Source organism: Tursiops truncatus, chromosome X (assembly GCF_011762595.2).
Source record: "Tursiops truncatus isolate mTurTru1 chromosome X, mTurTru1.mat.Y, whole genome shotgun sequence".
In the NCBI taxonomy this organism is placed as follows: domain Eukaryota; kingdom Metazoa; phylum Chordata; class Mammalia; order Artiodactyla; family Delphinidae; genus Tursiops; species Tursiops truncatus.
In genome coordinates, this window is record NC_047055.1 from 128,489,946 (window position 1) to 128,499,535 (window position 9,590).

The following is a 9,590-nucleotide window of genomic DNA, read 5'->3' on the forward strand; positions in this document are numbered from 1 at the left end:
GTGTTCTCTGCAGGCATCCGTCGCCTTCTGACTCCCCCGTGGTGTCGACACGGTGGGACCCAGCGTAACAAGTCTCTGCTTGGGGAGAGCGATCCCCCCGCCACGTTTTGCTTCCTCTTTGGACCAAAGGGAGCCACCTGGATCTCAAAGAGGAGCACGGTGCACCAGGACCGGAGGTGTTTGTCAGAACGTACCACAGCTGTCAGGGAAGTGACAGACACGTCTCGCTCCGCGGTGGCACCGACCGGCGTGTCACTCATCTGCGCTGGGACATGACAGGTCATCAGTTAAGAGAGCATGTTGCTAGCAGACCGTGAAAGACACGGGGATGGGTCCTCCTGTTGGAGAACATGCATAATTCCCCTTCATGTCACCAGAACACACAGGTGTGCTCAGGTAGACCTCAGACATACTGTTCCGAAGATCCTGGGCACCCGGCTCCGGGTGTGACAGCCTCAAATTCGTTCTTATCTTACTCGAAACATCCATGAGCAAAAGTCAAAAGAATTCTCCAAGCACGGAGACTCCCGAGGAGACATGTATAGCGTATGGAGGGAAGAAATCTACTAATAAAACTGCCATGTGCTAAGGGGAAAAAAAGAGCTCACCCCAACTCCTAGAGTATGAAATCTCTGATACTCATTCTTATGTCCTACTAGAACATGTGTTTCTAAATTTATTTTATTTATTTTTGGCCGCCTTGGGTCTTCGTTGCTGCGCGTGGGCTTTCTCTAGTTGCGGTGAGCGGGGGCTACTCTTCGTTGCGGTGCACGTGCTTCTCATTGCAGTGGCTTCTCTTGCTGTGGAGCACGGGCTCAGTAGTTGTAGTGCGCAGGCTCAGTAGTTGTGGTGCACTGACTTAGTTGCTCTGCAGCACGTGGGATCTTCCCTGACCAGGGATTAAGCCCGTGTCCCCTGCATTGGCAGGCGATCCTTAACCACTGTGCCACCAGGGAAGTACAAAACACTTTTTTTCATGCTAACTCCTGGCACTTGTAGGAAAAATAAAACCACACACGAGTCAAATATCAGCTTTGACATTCTGAGGGCTGTCCGATGTTTCCACCCGAATAGTTTCCCCAAGTAGCACGAGTGAACATGCGAAAGTGGCGAGGCAGATGGGGGTCTTTCCAACAAAGAGAGCCATTCCGGTCACAGACCTGTCTGCTCGGTGAAGAGCGTGAGGAGTCTGTGGACACACTTTGAAATCACAGTGGACAACCGTCCGCAGAAGATGCAATTCACGGCGATTTATAGGAGCACAGCCACGCCGCCCGCGTCCAGCTGGAGTCGCCCCATCCCGTCCACTCTGGACGTTGGTACCCCCACACCCTCTGACTCGCGTGGAAAGGTCACACTTCTGCTCACATGGACGTACTTCTCCTTCTGTCACTTTGCTGGCTGGGCTTCTTTTGAGAAGCTTTCTTGCTTTCTTTCTTTTTTAAGCTTTATTTTAATCATTTTCATTCTCCTGCATATGGTGTCTTCACCACTTCTGACAGTGAGTTTGCATACAATACGCTCCTTGGGTTTGGGGGAAACCAGGCAGATAAAGGAGCATAACGGATACTTCTGTGGTGTATTAGGAGAACTCAAGCATTCACTTCATTTTTGCCCCACATTTCCTCCTGGTTCCCTCCTTGGTATTTGCAGCTGATTTGTAATGTCTGCTTCAGGACTCGTTGGCTCCTGGGCACGTCCTGAGGGTCTGGAGAGCTATCCCTCCCCCCCTCGACCGTCACCACATCAGGAAGCTTTTGGATGGGGTCCCGCTCACACACGCATTTCCTGATGAGCACAGGGCTCAGACAGCGTGCAGGATAAACCTCGGAATGTCTATTTTGACTTCCGTGATTCCACCACACATGTAAACGATCAGGCTTGTAGCCGAGAGATTGCCCACCATCACCAAAAGGTCTTGATGGGGTTAGACCCTATCACAAGCCCTCTTGCAATTAAGACGACTTCACGGAAATGAAGCGAGGTTGTACCACAGCTGCTCACATAATCCGGCCACAGAGCTGGTACCCACGGAGCCTGATTCAGTTCCCATGGGTACATAGTTAAAGTCACTCATTATTGGGTGTCCTGGCGGTTGACTCTATTTGCGTCCAGATTCCACCGAAAACACTCATTATACAGTCCCAGCGTGAACTGCTCTTCTCTGTGTGTTCTGTCATCCCCGCAATTAGATTTTCTTAGTTCCAGGATCGGGAGTAACACACGTGAACACACGTTGCAAAATAAGAAATCACACAGCGTGCGTTCGGTTAGCCATCAGACAGGTGTCATTGCTGTGATTTTTACTGAAGTATAGTTGACTAACAGATACAAACTAGTATACAAAAAATAGATAAGCAACAAGGATTTACTGAATAGCACTGGGAACTATATTCAATGTCTTGTAATAACCTATAATGGAAAAGAATCTGAAAAAGAATATATACATGTATAACAGGACCACTTTGCTGCACTCCTGAGTCTAACACAGTATTGTCATGGCTAGTTTTGGTCCTCCACTTTGACTCTATGCGTGGACACCCCTCTGATTTGCCCACATTCGGGCAAACACCACCAAGCAAACCACAGAACGATGCTTATGGACGTCGATGTGTCCGTAAAAAGGCAGGCTCTCAGCAAGGCTGCAGCAACAGAGGTCTCGTTCGCAGGAAAGGCACAAATACATCATGCAGAGTAAGTGCTCAGCAAGTCGCTGTGAGGACCATCGCTGGTGGGGTTGCCTGCACTCTGCTCCCTGTAAGTTGTCTTGTAAGGGTGATGGTGACACATGCTGGTATTTGTCCTCTGCTGCAGTCTTCCCTTTGCCCTTTGTAATACATTTCTATAACTTTACAGAAAGCAAAAAAGCATGTCTCCGTGGAGACATGACAAAATGTGATCCTGGCGGTGGCTGCAATAGTGGAAAGCAGGTAACTTCCCACGTGGGAGCGGGAGATGGGGCCAGTCATTGGAGGGCAGGGTAGCTCTGTCTAACATCTATCAAGCTATATGCATCATCTATTTAATCTATCATCTCTGTATCTATGCATTTATTATCTATCTATGTCTATCAGTCTATATTATCTGTGTATACCTATTATCTATATGTCTATCGTCTGTCTATCAATTTATCATATAACTACATCTACCTATATCTATCTATATAATCTCTGTGTATCCATTATCTATCTATATCTATCAGTCTATATTATCAGTGTATATTTATTATCTATCTATATGTCTATCATTTATCTATCAATTTATCATCTATCTATATCTATCCATATATCTATGTGTTATCTATTATCTATCTATATTATCTATGTGTATATTTATCTATCTATATGTCTATCATCTGTCTTTATCAATCTATCATCTAACTACATCTATCTATATCTATCATCTATCTATATTATCTATGTGTATCTATTATCTATCTATCTGCCTATCATCTGTCACTCTATCATCCAACTGTATCTATCTATGTCTATTATTTATCTAACCTATCTCTATATATCATCAATATCTATGTATCTAATCTTTAATCTATTGATCTGTATCAATCTATTTATCTATTCCAGTGGTTTACAACTGGGGGTAATTCTGCCCCCCAGAGACACTCGGCAATGCCTGGGGACATTTCTCATTGTCACACTGGGGGGAGGGGGTGCTCCTGGCACTCGGTGGGTGGAGACCAGGGATGCTGTTCCACACCCCACAGGGCATAGGACGCCCCACATCCGAGAGTTCTCCAGCCCCCGATGCCCATGGGGCTGCAATGGAGAAGCCCTTGTTTAAGGTATCAGAGTCACTGAGATCAGCATTCATTTTCACGAGGCTCTTGGCATGGTGCAGACACAGACTCTGCCCACCTGTGTGCTTTGCTCTAATATCCATGCTTCCTGTCTTCTCACCTGCACTCTCCCCCTACCCCCCATCCTCTTTCAGTCTCATCTGTACACATCCAATCCCTTGCAGAAAGGAAACGCCTGAAGAAATGCTTGAAGGCACCTATGTAGAGAAGCTTTGTTAAACTAAGCAAGGATCTGGACAGCGTGGTCCACGATGGTTTATTCATTTGATTTGAGCGTGTTCTTTTCATAAAAGCACTGCCACGTGGCAAAAATCATGAAAGGATGCTTTTGATCCAATACCACAGAGCAGAGAAAAAAGGGCAGGAAGCTTTCAAGGAAAGTTGAGTCACAAACTTAAATCGTGCGTCTTCCTGTGAAGATTGGGGAATTCGGATGTAGGTAAAGAAATATTTTCATTAAGTACGACTTTGTAGACATCTGTCCTCTGACTAATGCACTATGAGGGTTTACACACTTGGGATGTTGATTCATGATGTGGGTGGGATGCTGTTTAGAATAAAGATTCTCTGGCTTCACCTCCAGAGATTGCATTTCAATAGGCTGGGAATAGGGCTTGGGAATCTGCATTTTTTTTACTGTTTTAAAAGATTTTAGTTCATATTATCATAAAGTAAAATTGACGTGTGTGTGTGTGAGTGTTGTGCTGCTCCATGACTTTTAACACATGTTTAGATACCTCTAAACGTCGTCACACTCAGGACACAGAGTAGTTCCATGAACCGCCCCACTCCCACCTAAAATTTCCCTCATGTCATCCCTTTATAGTCACATACACCCACCCCGACCCCACCCCCTGGAGGTTTCTTCATTTTAAACAAGTACCCCCAAGAAATTCGTATGCAAGGAAACCAATGATGTAGCGAAAAGATTGTTAGCCTCAGAAAGTCTCAAGACCAAATCAGGCTGAAGCATTTCTTGGTTAAGGTAATTCTGGATAAAGCCATTGATTATGCCTGACATCATTTCTCTCATTGAAAAACAAAGGTAATATTTATCTTAGAAAGTGGTCGTGAAGAAAGAAGAATGAGGTAAGCCAAATCTGGCACATAGTAGATGTCCGTTGAACAATATCTACTATGACATGTTGGCTTTTTTAAAAAAGAGGAGATTTTAAATACTATGGAGTTTTTTTAAAAGGTGCAGTGTTCTCCTTCTGACCAAGATGGAATAATAGGCACGCAATTTATTCTCCTGCCTGAAACAGCTAAAAAAGTGAACAAAATATATGAAATCATCTTTTGGAGACACTGGACATTACACAATGAAAGATAGTGAGCCCAGAGAAATTGGACACTAGTGAGGTGAACCCTGTGATTGCCCCAACTAACAGTCCTCAGAGATTTTCCAGGCAATGGCAGAAGGGAGGGAACCCAGGTGGTACCTGGGAAACTCCCTGCATTGAGGATACAGAGCTGAGAGCCTGGGGAGACCAAGGCAGCAAGACTTGACGAACAGAGAACCAGAGAGGAGAAAGCCACCCAGAGAGCTGCCTGCTGATAGACCTCAGGAAGTCACCTGAGAACTGATCCACACATGCCTGCGAGGAAACCATCCAAGGTCAGGGAAAGGACCAGGCGAAATGAATAGTGGAAACAGTGCCTGGCACTCACACAAACCCCAAAAGTACTTATTCTTACCTCCCAGATTGGAAAACCCTGGTAGTTCATGGAACGTTAGGTAGGATAGTGAGAATGATCTTGCCTCAATAGGTTGGACAAATTGACCTTAAGTTAAATGCTGCTCTGGTCCATCCCAACAAAACATAAGAGTCAGGACCTGAAAGGTTCAAACTATGTGCAAATGACTTAATTGCATCCCAGAGCAAAGCTCAAAGATACTTATAGGAATACAAAAATACCCAGCACCCCACGTGATAAAACTAAAAATGTCTGGCATCTAATCCAAAATTACCAGACATGAAAAGCAGAAAAAAATATGACCTATAATAAGGAGAAAAATAAATTAATTCAAACTGACCCAGAATTGACAAAGATGTTACAATTAGAAGATGAGAACAATAAAACAGTTCTTATGACAGTAGTCAATTTCTGCAAAAAGCTGGAGGAAAGACTTGGAAGATACAAAACAAGCTCAAATCAAAGTTCTGTGGAGGAAAACTATAATGGCTGATACTTTAAAAATTAACACTGGATGGGATTGAGGACAGGTCAGTATTACAGGATTAGTTAATGTGAAAACAATGGAACAGACATTATCCAAAATGAAACACAGAGAGAAAAATGACTTTAAAAATTAAAAGAGGGCTTCCCTGGTGGCGCAGTGGTTGAGAGTCCACCTGCCGATGCAGGGGACATGGGTTCGTGTCCCGGTCAGGGAAGATCCCACATGCCGCGGAGTGGCTGGGCCCATGAGCCATGGGTGCTGAGCCTGTGCTCCGCAGCGGGAAAAGCCACAACAGTGAGAGGCCCGTGTACTGCAAAAAAATAAAAAAAAAATAAAAAAATAAAAGAACATCAGTGAACTGTGGACCAACCTCACATGGCCCAATACATGAGTAATTAGAGTCCCCATAGAAAAAGCAGTTTTCAAAGCTAATCTCACTTAATTTTCACAAATTAGGTCTTCTGATCCCTATTTTAGAGATAAATAGGGTCGCCAGATAAAATACAAGATGAGGTGCAATCTTTGGAATGTCAAAGATTTGTATTTAAATTATTTGTAACTTCTCTGAAATTCAAATTTAACTGGGTATCTTTTTATTCGCTCTGCTAAATGTGGCAACCGTGTAAATGGAGTGATGGAGTCACAGCTGTTAGATAACTAATTCTTCCAGGGCCATGTCATAAGAAGAGATGGGGGGGCTGACAAGTGTAACGGAGGAAGAACAGAACTAACACCACGTTGAAAGTACTTCTCTCACTCTTCAGCTCATGTATCCTATTACTTTATCCCTGCACAAAAAGAGTTAAATATTAAAGAAATGTTGTTTCTGCCCAAACAGCCCTTTAAGTTCCCTGAAGAAAGTTCTGATCCCATGGCCCAGGTTAGTTACAGCTACTATTTGTTATAGATAAATTCACTTTCAGCCTAGAAACTTTGAGCATAAGCAGAGATAAGGGGGATAGAGTAAAAATAACTGTTAACAATTTGAAATTTTTGCAGCAGCCTTGTGATCCAGCCCACATGACCAAGCAGAAACACAAAGAAATGTTACACTTTCCTTGAAAGCCAGGTGGCTCCCAGAGGTCTGCACTCTGCTTTTACCCTTTAATCTCAAACCCTCCTGTTTCCCCTTTTCCCTTAGCATTAAAGACACCTTAATTCTTTTCCAAGTTAAGATGGTTCTTTAGGACATTAGTCCACCATCTTCTTTGTCGGCTGGCTTCTGAATAAAGTCACTATTTCTTGCCCCAACACCTTGTCTCTCGACTTACTGGCCTGCTGTGCAGCAAACAGTATGAATTTAGATTTGGTAACACTAGGTTTGTGTGAACCCAGTGCTCGTGTTCTGATGTCCTAACGTGACCCCCTTTTATGGGTTCTGCACCTCCCCTCTGTCCCAGCTCAAGGTCTTGCTCTATTTGTCTGTGGTCTATGCCCATGTCCCAAATTAGATTATAAATTCATTTCAAGGTAAAAGCAAGATGGCACTCTTGTTGGCATTCTCAATGCCTGGTAAGGTGCTGGATGAAACAGATGCTGATAGATGGATGGATGGAAGGATGGATGGATGGATGGATGTTTGGATGAATGGATGGATGGATGGTAGATAGAAGGATATGAGTGGCAGCAAAATATGACACCCCAAAATATTATGCTTTTTGCCTTAAGGATTATTTTGAGCTGAAGGCAGTTGAGAAGCAGCAGATACCAATAAATCTCGCTGCACTCCCTTACTTGCCTAAAAACAAGGCATACATTTTCAAGGTGTCCCTCCTCCCTTGTCTACCAGGAAAGACAAAAGTTAATCATCAGAGACAACTTTAGACCCTATCAGCCCACAGATGGCACCAGAGAGCCCCACATAACTTACTTTACTAACCAGCCGTTATCTACCATTAGTTAACCTTCCACTCTTTGCTGTCCTTGGAAGCCTAAAACTACTTTCCTTTGCCCCTCCATTTCTCCACAAATGTATTGTTCTTTGTTGAAGATGCTATGTAAGCTGGAGCTCTAAGCCAGCACTTGAGTCACTCACTTTTCTGTGGGTCTCTCCCATGTATACACAAAGTAGATGTGTTAATACACGTCTGTTTTTCTCTTGTTTGTCTGTCTTTTATTACAGGGGTCCCAGCCAAGAACTGAGAGGGTAGAGGGAAAATTATTTTTCCTCCCCTGCAGAAGGTTGGATGGATGATGGTTGGATGGGTGATGGATGTGTGCATGACTCCACAATAATAAGGAATTGACATACTATTTGCAAACCATTATTTAAGCCTTTTTCCTACAGTTTCATGCTATGTGTCAGTCCCACAGCCTGTCTTATTGCTTTATGCTGTTTTTAAATCCATCAAATCTAAAACCCAAAGCCCAAAGAAATCCAGGAGCCAGACCATTAGTGGGGTAAGTGTAGTCTTCTTCTACCATTAGCGAGTCTACAGAGAATGCCTGATGGGCAGAAAACCTGAGGTCATCATCCTAAAAGCTCTGTCTCATCCTTGGGGAGGGGACACAGCCCAGGGATGCCTCCGGTGGTTTTGTCCCAGGAGAAGGAATCAGGAGAAACACCAGCCTTATTTTATTTTCTTTAAAAATAGATGTGGCCCTTGAAACGGTGGTTCAGTGCCTCGAGATGGATGCTAGAATGATTTTATTTCTGTCCCCTTAATGAATCTTTCTTGGGTGTGTGTTTTGCTTTTTGTTGCTTCATAGAAATAAATTAAACTTTGCTACGTTTGGACTATTGGACGGCCAAGATAATTGACAATGATGACATTAAAATTACTTCAGGAACAAGATGTCTCTTCAATAAAACCTTATTAATTAGGATCTCATAAATTCAGAATTTGGGCTGAAACTTATCTTTGTGTTGGTGATTAAGAAAAGACTCTGAATAAATTAATAGTGTGAAGATTTCAGGGGAGAAGTTGAAATTACTTAAGAAAATGAGACTTTCTACAGTTTAGAAGCATTTTTTTTAACCTCTAAAAATATGGGATTAATTGTAATTGCCTATCAAATGATCAGATTGACTACCCAAACAGTATTCATTAAAACTTTGGAAGTGTTTAACATTTTGTGTATTGAAAGTAAGCCTATTTTTACAATACTCTGTAACACCCGCTGTTCAATCATTAAGACTGGCATTATTCTTATTTAATAAAATTAGTGAAATTTTTATAATAGTGAATTTTAGCAAACTGCAGTGAATTACTTTATAAAGTTCTAATTCACAGCTCCCGAATACCCCTGTCTGATACTATTTCGTGTTTTTGCTGAGATTTATGGTACAGTGCCTATTATGGGACTGGATTCCTGTTCTGGCTTTGCTAATGTCTGTTTTTCTGACTTCAGTAGATACTTAATCTCTTTGCAGTTATTTCTTTATGTGTAAAGATAAGGTGGACTAGATAATTCCCCAAGTTGCTTCAAGTTTTAAATTCCACAATCGTATGGTTAAATTAATAACATTTATACTGTCACTTTTGTTTTCTACCTGGTAAATACGGACGTGCATGAGGGTGTGTGTATGGAGTGGGAGAGATATTTTATGTGTTTTTTTGTGGGCCTATTTCTTTAAAAATAATTTTAGGT